The sequence below is a fragment of the Mus pahari genome, chromosome 9 (genome assembly GCF_900095145.1).
Source record: "Mus pahari chromosome 9, PAHARI_EIJ_v1.1, whole genome shotgun sequence".
In the NCBI taxonomy this organism is placed as follows: Eukaryota; Metazoa; Chordata; class Mammalia; order Rodentia; family Muridae; genus Mus; species Mus pahari.
The window spans coordinates 87,293,953-87,305,694 of NC_034598.1; positions in this window are offsets into that span (position 1 = coordinate 87,293,953).

The following is an 11,742-nucleotide window of genomic DNA, read 5'->3' on the forward strand; positions in this document are numbered from 1 at the left end:
CCTTCCCTTCCCTTCCCTTCCCTTCCCTTCCCTTCTCTTTTCTTGCCTCTCTTCCTTCCTTCCTTCCCTCCCTCCCTCCCTCCCTCCCTTTTCTTTCTTTCTTTCTTTCTTTCTTTCTTTCTTTCTTTCTTTCTTTCTTTCTTTCTTTCCTTCCTTCTTTCTTTTGATGAAATTCTTTTTAATTCTTTTTATTGAGACAGGGTTTCTTGGTGTAATAGTCCTGGCTGTCCTAGAATTTGCTCTGTAGGCCAGGGTAGTTTCAGACTCAGAAATCTACCTGCCTCATCCTTCCCAGCACTGGGACTTAAAGGCATGTGCCACCACGTTAGGCTGAGAGATTACATCTTGATCCATAAGCAAGTGGGAGAGAAGTCAAATATTATTTTTTTAAAAAGGATTTATTTTTATTTTACATGTATGGATGTGTTACCTACATGTATGTATGTGTACCATGTGCATGTCTAGTACTTGTGGAGGCCAGAATAAGTTATATGGTCCCCAGGAATTTGAGTTACAGAGGCTATGTGGGTGCTGGATGCTGGGAATTGAACCCTCATCATCTGGAAGAACAGCAAATGCTCTTAGCAGCTCAGTCAGCTTTCTAGCCCCTAAATATGGAAATTTTGGATACACATTTTGACACATGATATGAGATGTATCCTAATATGTTTGATCTTAATTGTCAACATGACTGGATTATAGCATTTCTTAGGAAATACCTCTGGTTATGTCTATAATAATGTTTCCAAAGAGGTTTAGCTGAAAATGGAAGACCCACCATGAATACTGGCAGCACGATCAAGGAGAAACCAAGTGGCACATTAACAGTCAGATAATCTCTCTGAGTTTTGACTGTAGAGGTAATGTAATTAGCTGCTTCTTGTTCCCGTTGCACAGTGACGGGGAGCTCACTGCCACTCTAGAGTAGACCCTCATACTGAGACTCAATTTTCCCCCCTTTAGTTGCTTTAGACTTTTGGACAGAGCAATAAAAAGGAGGAACTAGTAGAGATTGTGACAGTCTCTTCAAGTTTTTGATTTTGCTCAGTGTGATCATGTAGAGTCGGCTTTTGTAAGACCTGTCAAAAGCTTCAATTGATCCTTTCTATTCCTTGTTTCCCACTTTTGTATTCAAATTATCTACTTTGAGGTGCCTTTAAATTTTTTTGCAGGACTTATAATTTATAATCTGTTTGGCTTATACCATTAAATGTTATGAAGTGTTGTAAAAATTGTATTCCCATGAAGATAGATGTCAGGGTATTTTATGAGTGTGGAATGCTTAGTTTTAACTAGTTTTACAAGCATGTAATTTATCAGTGAGTGTATTTTACCTCAGAACTCCTCTTTCCTACTTAGTGACTTATTTGGGAGTAGGAGCTGGGAACACTCATTTTAAAACTACTAGTCATGAAATTATTATTATATCTCTTTATTCATGAAAATGCTAGAGGAAATTGATATTATAGTTACATATAAATATGACATATTACTCAAAGGTCTGTCTTATACAGGAGGAATTTCCTGTTACTGACTTGTAGAAAGTGCTTTGTGGAACAGCGTTGAGCTCTTAAACAGTAGAAAGTTTCTAACCATTATCACTTTAATTTTTTCAAAGCCTATTTTTTATGATGGTTCTTAAACAATTTAACCTCCTTTCTAGCTCACTGCTCACCAGAGGTAGTGGAAAGGAAAGGATACGAGGGAATTGAATCTGTTTAGAAAGGTTCTTTGGAGCAAATCCTATCTGGGATGTCTGGAAATCAGCAGTTCAGTTCATGGGTCAGCAGTGGCAGCTCGATGTACTTGCAGTCACGTTTATGGATACACCAGCAATCCAGTTTGGTAGAGTCAGGATAGCAAACATGAATCAGCAGTGGTGGTACTACCTAGCACACACAGCCAGTCCTCAGCCGTGGCATGAGTCAGCAGAAGGGACCAGGGCCAATAGGAATACCAGGAGAAGTTCTCGGCTGTGCCTCTCTCAGCAAAGCAAAGATTAGCGAAGATGCAAGACCAACAAGTGTTGCACAGATAGTTCTATAAGCAAGCCTAGCTCAGCCTCCATCACTATCTGTCAAGTCCTTTTTTTTACTCCTTTCAAACATCATGTGTCCTTCACGGGTCTTGCCCCAGTGCTTGTCTTGCCTCCACATGTGACTCTGTCTTAGCTGACATCTCTGCCAACCAGCCCAAGTCCAAGGAAGCAGAAAGAAGCTGCAGTACACCACTAGAAGTTTTGTTTTGTTTTATAAACCTTTTTTTAAATTAAAGTATTAAAATTTATCTTAAAATATACAACTCAGTGTGGGAAGCGAGTGAGACCACCGTGATCCCTGTTTAACCTGAGCCTGTGCACTTGGATGATCCTGTACTGCCTGCCTGCTGAGTCACTGGACTATCACCGTGCGCCCTGGCTGATCTCTGACCAGATCCAGGAGAGGGAGGAGGGATTAGGTCAGAGGACTGAAAACAGGATGTGTCCCGGGGCAGGGGGGGGGGGTAGGAGAATGCTGTGGAAAAAAGCTGTAAACAGTTTAGTTGGAGAAGGCAGTTGGAGAAAGCAGTTGGAGTTAGTTGGAGCTGGGAGAGGGTTAGAGAAATCTATTTGTGAGAGGGAGAGGAAAAAGCTACTCGGAGAGATAAAGAAGAAATCTGTTTGGAACCTTCCTTGGCGTTTGTGTCATTTTTTCCCTGTCTCTGCCGGTCGGAGCTCAGGGGTCCGAGACATCTGGTAGCCCATATGGGGAAGAAAAGAAGAAGGAAGAAAAGAAGAAAAGGCTCTGGTGTCCCATGTGAGGAATCTGAACAGGGCATCTGGTGAAGAAAGAAGAAAAGAAGAAAAGGCCAAGAAAGAAGCAGAAGCCAGGCAGAAGGAACAGGAAGATTAGAAGCTGTTCGGTTGGCTAAGAAGAAAAAAGAGGAAAAAGAAAAGGCAGAAACTTCGGAACTCGTGCAGGAGATGGAATGAGAAGAAGGAGCTACGGGGGAGTTCCATGATGAGTAGGAATTAATCTAGTGCTAGGAATCTAAAGGCTCCCGGTAGAGGGACGAATTCAAAAGGCTCCCAGTAGAGGGACGAATTTAAAAGAATCCCAGAGCAGGGATGACTTTAAAAGATTCTTGGTAAGGGGACGTATTGCAACAAGTAAAGCTCCCAGTTTTTGGAACAAGTAAAGCCCACGGTTTTTGGGACAAGTAAAGCTCATGGTTTTTGGGACAAGTTAAGCTCTTGGTATAAGGACAAGTAAAGCTCCCGGGTTTTGGGGACAATTACGGCTCTCGGATTGAGACTATAAAGTTCCCGGATTGGGACTATAAGGTTCTCAGATTGAGACTATAAAGCTCCTGGAACAGGGACGAAGTTAAGCGAGGTGAGGCGAAGGCTCTCAGTACAGAGACGAAGTTAAGCTCCCAGGGTTATGGAATGGAGTTAGGTTCTCAGCACAGAGATTAAGTTAAAAGTGAAGAGCGCAGGAGGAGATTGCTTTAAAAATGAAAGTAAGAACGTTGGTGCAGCTGCTAGCAATTTGGACTTTTAATTAAATCTTGCCTGGCAGACAAAAGTGGAAAGTATGTTGCCAAGTTAGAAAAGTTTTTCTGTGGCCAGGCTGGGCATTTTAAAAGAGATTGCTTTCCCAATCACCCACGGCCAACTACTGCAGCTCCCATGAGACATCCAAAATTATGTCCACGGTGTTGTAAAGGCTCATGCAGCAGAAGCAGAAAAGGGCAAACGAGAAATCAGCAGAATGGTATGCATATGCAGGCGGGTGCAGGCCGATCAACAACTGCTGACTCAAGCTGTGGCGGCTATAGAGTCAGGTAATTCGCCCCATGTTTGACTCAGTATGATGGGTCATAATCCATGATGGGTAAGACTCTCACATGTGCATACCAACCAATTGGGTGGTGAAAATGAGTTCACCATACCAATGATGGGTAAGGATGTAACATGGTTGAGGGCAACCTAAGACAGATGTGATCCCAGAGCCATTTTAATTAAACAAAAAGGGGGATATGTGGGAAGTGAGTGAGACCACCGTGATCCCTGTTTAACCTGAGCCTGCTCACTTGGATGATCCTGTACTGCCTGCCTGCTGAGTCACTGGACTATCACCATGCACCCTAGCTGAACTCTGACCGGATCCAGGAGAGGGGGGAGGGATTAGGTCAGAGGACTGAAAACAGGATGTGCCTCCCCAGAGGGGGGGGGGAGAATGCTGTGGGAAAAAGCTGTAAACAGTTCAGTTGGAGAAGGCAGTTGGAGAAAGCAGATGAAGATAGCAGTTGGAGTTAGTTGGAGCTGGGAGAGGGTTAGAGAAAGCTATTTGTGAGAGGAAGAGGAAAAAGCTGCTCAGAGAGATAGAGAAGAAATCTGTTTGGAACCTTCCTTGGTGTTTGTGTCATTTTTTCCCTGTCTCTGCCGGTCAGAGCTCGGGGGTCTGCGACAACTCAGTATTAACATTTTTGAAGTCATCAAAATAATTTATAATAGTTAAATTCCTCTTAAATATATATGATATCTTCTGATCACCAGAAGTTTTTTAGTGCATTTTTCTCTATGGATTCCTGATGAATGGAGCTCAACTACAAAATGTAAGATGGACCAAAATGTTTGTGTTGTTACCGAAGAATCCTTCATCACATGTCCTTTCACAGGCTTGCTTTAGCAGAACATCCTTTCACCTGTATTTGCTTCATTGAAGTATTACTTTACAAGTCTGCCTTAGCCTGTGTCCACTTCAGCAAAAACATTCCTTCACCTGTCTGCTTTAGCAAACACCATCCAATACAATTGACTTTCCAAAGAACCCTTAAGTTTCCACTTCAAACTATTTTGATGTCATGTATCTTGGAAAAGGATCGACCATATTGATTTCCGTAGTGGCTGTACAAGTTTGCACCCCCACCAGAATAGAGCAGTTTTGTCTTGCTCCATATCCTCACCAGAATGACCTGTCACTTGTGTTATTTACAGATGTGAGATGGAATCTCAAAGTAGTTTTTATTTGCATTTCCCTGATAGCTAAGAATGTTGAACATTTCTTTAAGTGTTTCTCAGTTGTGTGTGTGTGTGTCCTTAAAATTATAAAGTTAAGTTGTAATGTTTTACGAACAATATCTTGTATACAAATAGCTCAATGTACTTGACATTTACATATATTTACATATTATCCCCATCCATAAATTTTAATTACAGTAGGTAACAGTGTGCTTACCAAAGCTTTCCAGACATTAGTGGATATATAATACAATATAATGCCTGCCCTTAATATCTTCATTTACAGTTCCTGAGGTATCATCTATTGCGGTTTAGACATGTATCATCTGAAGGTCTGTCTGTTGTAGGCCTTCACAGCTGGTGGCAGTTTGGAAATTTAATTGAATCATGAGTACATTAACCTTATCAGATAAATTTGGAAGCAGAGCCATCTTGAAGGAATTGGGCCACTACTGGCATGCCTTTGAAAGGTGTGTTTTATCACAAGCATCTTCTTTCCATTTGTTTCCTGGCTGCCATAAGGTAAGAAGTTCCCTCTGCCATATGTCCCCCCCACCACCACAATGTTCTTTCTTTCTAGTGCCCATAACAAAAGAGACAGTCACTCATAGACTGAAACATTTGAAAGAGTGAGCCAAACGAACATTTCTTTCTTTAAGTTGATTGTCTCAAGTTCATTGTCAAAGGGACAAAACCTAACATACCATGTACAAGTATGTCTGTAAATACACACATACTCATATGTAGCAAAACCAGATCCACAGCCATAGCATACTTTATTCATTGCTTTGTCCCTTACTTTTTCTGTGTCACATGATGATTTGACTATTATTGATCAGTTGTATTTGATATTCCATTCTAGGATATAACTATGATGTATCTAGGGATGTGCTTATTTATTTGAGGAAAACTTACTTATGGTGATTATGACTATTTCCATACTATTATGAGAAACAATGCTGTAACAAATTATGTGCATGTATTACTGTTTAGAAGTCAACAGATTCTTCCTCTGATGTTAGTGTTAATTAACACGTGGATACAATCTAGTATCTCTTGGGAAGGGAGGTTTTGAGCATGTCTGTGCAGAATTATCTTTACCCATTAACTGAGGTGGGGGAGACCTTCCCATGGTAGATGGCACCATCCCTGAGGCAGGGGACCCTCGACTGTGTAAGTGCGAAGAAAGCATGTTGAGCACTAGCTTGCATGCTATCACTGTTCTATGTCCTGATTATAGATGCAATATACCCAGCTCCCTCAATGCCTGCTGCTGTGGCTTCCCAGCTATAATTCACTATAACCTGGAACAGTGGGCTAAGTAAACCCCATCTTTTTCCGTGTTGCTTTGTAAAGTTATTGTTATAACAGCAGTAGTAAAAGAAGCAATTCCTACTTACCCCTTTTGTACTTTATCCTTTTGCCTCTTACTATAGAAGTCTCTTGCACCCTCACAGGTGATTGTTCCCATAGTTTAGCTGCTGTTTTGATTTATCTCTTAATCAACATATGAAATACTTATATGATTGTCCTTTTCTTTATTTTTAGTTCCTAAAAACTAATATTTCTGTGTACTTATAGAATCTAAGTTTTTCTTTTTTGGAGTGTGTGTGGATTTTGTTAAACAGTACTTCCTAGTATAAGTTCTTTGTGAAAACAGGTATATATTCATTGTGAATTACTATGCTTGTATCTTTTTCATTTTTCAGAATCTTTATATCTGTCCATTGAGGGCAGATTGACTTGTTGTCTTTCTGTCTGCCTTCCTTCCTTCCTTCTTTCCATAGTATTGAGGATTGTACCCCAAAGGTCTCTGTTTATGCTACCCAAATATACTGCCATAATATATATCCTCAGCACTGGTTAATAGTAATTTTTATTCATTATTTTTCAAATTTTTTATAATCATTAAAATTAATATAATAAACATTCAAATAATAAATTTGGTGAAAATGACTAATTGTCAAAGAACTGAAATGTAGGTGTCTACTTACTGTAATATGAAAACATAAACCAGGTATGTGTGTCATTTAAATTACTACCAAGTCTTCCAGTTTTAGAAGGATGGTTTACAGAATTTTTAGCTCTTTATTTGCACAAAGGTATTTCTAAGCAAACTTTAAGAATGTGGATCTTAAGATGTCTGATGCCTATCAATTAATTCTTACCCATTAAAAGATGTAAAAGGGGGAGTAAATGAGAAGACTTGAGAAAACATGCAGATATGCCATTGAAATCACTTTATGGAAATGAGTTTGTTTAAACATACTATGAATTTTTAGTCAATAGACAAATATGTTTAGTGTGTCTGGAACTGTAGAGAACTTGAACAGTTTCTGTTCTTGAGAAGGCCCAGATCTAGTTTGGAGTAAGTGTTTGTGTGTGTGTGTGTGTGTGTGTGTGTGTGTGTGTGTGTCCATCATTTATTTGTATATACTACATACCTTTGAATCTATATTTGAAAATAGTCACGCATAAAGATGCTGCTACTCAGGGTAATATTTCTGTGACTAACATTGTCCTTTTAGCTTGCTCTGGGACCCAGAAACTGTCAGGAATCCTGAAATCTTAAACCAGCACTAAGCTATGCCAGTAACTACACATCGAAAGTGCCCGCCAGGAGCTGAGTGCCATACTGCACAACAGCAGAAATGTCTGGAAAGTCATAAAAACAGTGTAAATGACTTCTCCATTTCTTTTCCAAGAAAAACCTCCTAATGTGTTGCTGATGAGCTTGTCAGGTCAAGTGTTCTCTGAGTCTCCCTCTTTGTGCAGAGCCAGCAAGCATAACATTTTGTTAACCTAGTGACACAGAGGAAATTCGTTTTCCATCTGACCTTTTACAGTAACGACTCAAAATATTTTTTTCTTCAGTTAACAGTGCTAATGAATAAACGGCTCATTCAGTTTTAGCACCCATGAACAGCAATATTCGACATATTTTTTTGCTATTTCTTTCTTTCTTTTTTTCTTTTTTTTTCTTTTTTTGCTATTTCTTAGTCTTGACCGCGTTGTTTTCTTTTCTTTCTTTCTTTCTTTCTTTCTTTCTTTCTTTCTTTCTTTCTTTCTTTCTTTCTTTCTTTTTTTTAGCAACTACTTCCTTTGCTACGAAGAATTTTCTTCTTTGATATAATTTTAAGCACTAAAAATTCACTTTGAATTTCCTGGAGTTAATGTATTTTGAAGATGTAATGTTTATACCCATTGCAGTTATCATGGGATAACTTAGCAAATGCATGTAAATATTTCTTTGATTTTTAATTTTTATTGAAAATTTCATACAGGTATGTAATGAACCCTGGTCATATCCATCTCTTACTCCCCGCTTTCAGCTCCCCAGTCACTTTGATGTATTTCCCATCTTCCTTCCAACTTCATTTATTCTTTTCTTTATAGCACACTAAGTCCAATAAATGGTTCCCATGTATATAAGAGGGCTGTCCATTGAGAGTCTCATTTTTAACTAGAAAGAATGCTGATTATGCACCATTCTTTCTATTTAGTTAGTTTTGGTTGGTTGGTTGGTTGGTTTTTTTATTATTTTTATGTTTGTAGAACATGACTTTTATATTTTCAACTGTTAGTATTCTACAAACAGAATAATTATTTTAAGATATATTTCGTTATGTTTCCCTTTTCATTTCTGATTTTTAATTCTGATACTGTCTCTGTGCCCTCTGGTTAGTCTGGCTAAGGGTTTATCTATCTTGTTGATTTTCTCAAAGACCCAACTCCTGGTTTGGTTGATTCTNTGTATAGTTCTTTTTGTTTCTATTTGGTTGATTTCAGCCCTGAGTTTGATTATTTCCTGCCATCTACTCCTCTTGCGTATATTTGTTTCTTTTTGTTCTAGAGCTTTCAGGTGTGCTGTCAAGCTGCTAGTGTAAACACTTTTCAGTTTCTTTTTTGTAGGCACTTAGAGCTATGAGTTTTCCTCTTACCACTGCTTTCATTGTGTCCCATAAGTTTTGGTAAGATGTGTCTTCATTTTTATTAAATTCTAAAAAGGCTTCAATTTCTTTTTTAGTTTCTTCCTTGACAAAGTTATCATTGAGTAGAGTGTTGTTCAGCTTCCACGTGTATGTGTGCTTTCCATTGTTTTTGTTGGTATTTAAGACCATTCTTCATTGGTGGTGATCTGATAGGGTGCATGGGATTATTTCAATCTTCTTGTATCTGTTGAGGCCTGTTTGGTGAACAATTATTTTTATTTTTTTATTGGATATTTTCTGTTTTTAAATTAGATATTTTCTTTATTTACATTTCAAACGCTATCCTGGAAGTTCCCTATACTCTCTCCCCACCCTGCTCCCATACCCACCCACTCCCACTTCTTGGCCCTGGCAATCCCCAGTACTGGGGCATATAAAGTTTGCAAGACCTAGGGGGCCTCTGGTCCCAATGATGGCCAAGTAGGCTATCTTCTGCTACATATACACCTAGAGACACGAGCTCTGGGGGTACAGGTTAGTTCATATNGTTGTTCCATCTATAGGGTTACAGACCCCTTCAGCACCTTGGGTTCTTTCTCTAGCTCCCCCATTGGGGTCCCTGTGTTCCATTGTATAGATGACTGTGAGCATCCACTTCTGTATTTGCCAGGCACTGGCATAGCCTCATATGAGACAGCTGTGACCAATTATATGGTCAGTTTTGGAGAAGTTACCATGAGGTGTTGAGAAGAAAGTATAATCTTTTGCTTTAGGATGAAATGTTCTATAAATATCTGTTAGATCCATTTGGTTTATAACTTCTGTAAATTTCACTGTGTCTCTGTTTAGTTTATGTTTCCAGGATCTGTCTAAGACTGAGAGTGGGGTGTTGAAGTCTCCCTCTCTTATTGTATGTGCTGTGATGTGTGTTTTGAGCTTTAGTAAAGTTTCTTTTATGAATGTGGGTGCCCTTGCATTTGGATCATAGATGTTAAGAACTGAGGGTTCATCTTGGTAGATTTTTCCTTTAATGAGTATGAAGTGTCCTTCCTTATGCCTTTAGATAACTTTTTGTTGAAAGTTGCTTTTATTCAATATTAGAATGGCTTCTCCAGCTTGTTTCTTGAGACCATTTGCTTAGAAAATAGTTTTTTAGCCCTTTACTCTGAGGTAGTTTGTGTCTTTGTTGATGAGGTGAGTTTCCTGTATGCAGCAAAATGCTGGGTCCTGTTTATGTATCCAGTCTGTCAGTCTATGTCTTTTTATTGGAAAATTGAGTCCAGTGATTTTAGGATATATTAAGGAAAAGTGATTGTTACTTCCTATTATTTTTGTTGTTAGAGGTGGACTTATGTTTGTGTGGCTATCTTCTTTTGGGTTGGTTGAAAGATTACTTTCTTGCTTTTATTAGGGTATAGTTTCCCTCCTTGTGTAGTTGTTTTCCATCTATTATCCTTTGCAGGGCTGGATTTGTGGAAATGTATTGTGTAAATTTGTTTTTTTTTTTTTTTCATTGCATATCTTGTTTCCTCCATCTATGGTAATTGACAGTTTTGCTGGGTATAGTAGTCTTGGCTGACATTTGTGTTCTCGTATGCCATCTGCCCAGGATCTTCTAGCTTTCATAGTCTCTGGTGAGAAGTCTAGTGTAATTCTGATAGGTCTTTATATGTTACTTGACCCTTTTCCCTTACTACTTTTAAAATTATTTCTTTGTTTAGTGCATTTGGTATTTTGATTATTATGTGAAGGGAGGAATTTCTTTTCTGGTCCAATCTATTTGAAGTTTTGTAGGCTTCTTGTATGTTCATGGGCTTCTCTTTCTTTAGGTTAGGGGATGTGGGAAGTGGGTGTGGCCAAGTCCCATGATCCTTGTTTACCAAGAACCTGAGCCTGCACACTTGTAAGATCCTGTGCTGTCCGCCTGATGAGTCACTGGCCTATCACCACGTGCCCTGCCTGTATGCACAGCTCGTGTTCAGAGCATGCTGAATGCTGATTGGATCCAGGAGAGGGGGGAGGGATAAGAGGCAGAGGACTAATGAAAAACAAAAATAGGATGAGCCCGGGATAAAGACGAAAGTTGTTGGAGAAACCTTCCTTGGCGTTCGTGTGTCTCTCCCCCCCCCCATCTCTGCTGGACGGAGTGCAGGGTTGCAGCATCTGGTGGCCCATATGGGGAAGAAAAGAAGAAAAGGCCAAGAAAGAAGCAGAAAAGAAAGCAAAAGCAGAAGCCAGAAGGAAGGAACAGGAAGCCAAACAAAAGCAAAGACAAGCTGAATTAGAAACTGTTCAGTTGGCTAAGGAGGAAGAAGAGGAAGAAGTTAGAAAAAGAAAAGGCAGAAATTTCGGAACTCGTGCAAGAGCTGAAATGAGAGAAAGGAGCTATGGGGGAGTTCCGTGGTAAGAATTAATCTAGTGCTAGGAAGATGCTCCCCAGTAGAGGGACGAAGTTAGGCTCCCGGGTAGAGGGACGAAGTTAGGCTGCCGGTAGAAGGACAGAGTTAGGAAAGTCTAGCCTCCAAAAGGGATGGTAAACCTCAGATAAGAAGCCATGGGATCCACCACTTCAAAAGTGAAAGTAAAAACCACATTAGTGTGGCTTTTCAAACGAAGTGGAGTTAAATTAAAAAATGAAACTCTAGACAAATTCTTGGAAACAATAATTAAAGAGGCACCCTGGTTTCTAGAAGAGGGCTATGTGAACCCCCGATATTGGGAATGACTAGGTCGAGACTTGTAGGCAGCGGATTCGACTACCCTATTACTGTCGGGCATGCTAGCTATTTGGAATTTAGTCAAATT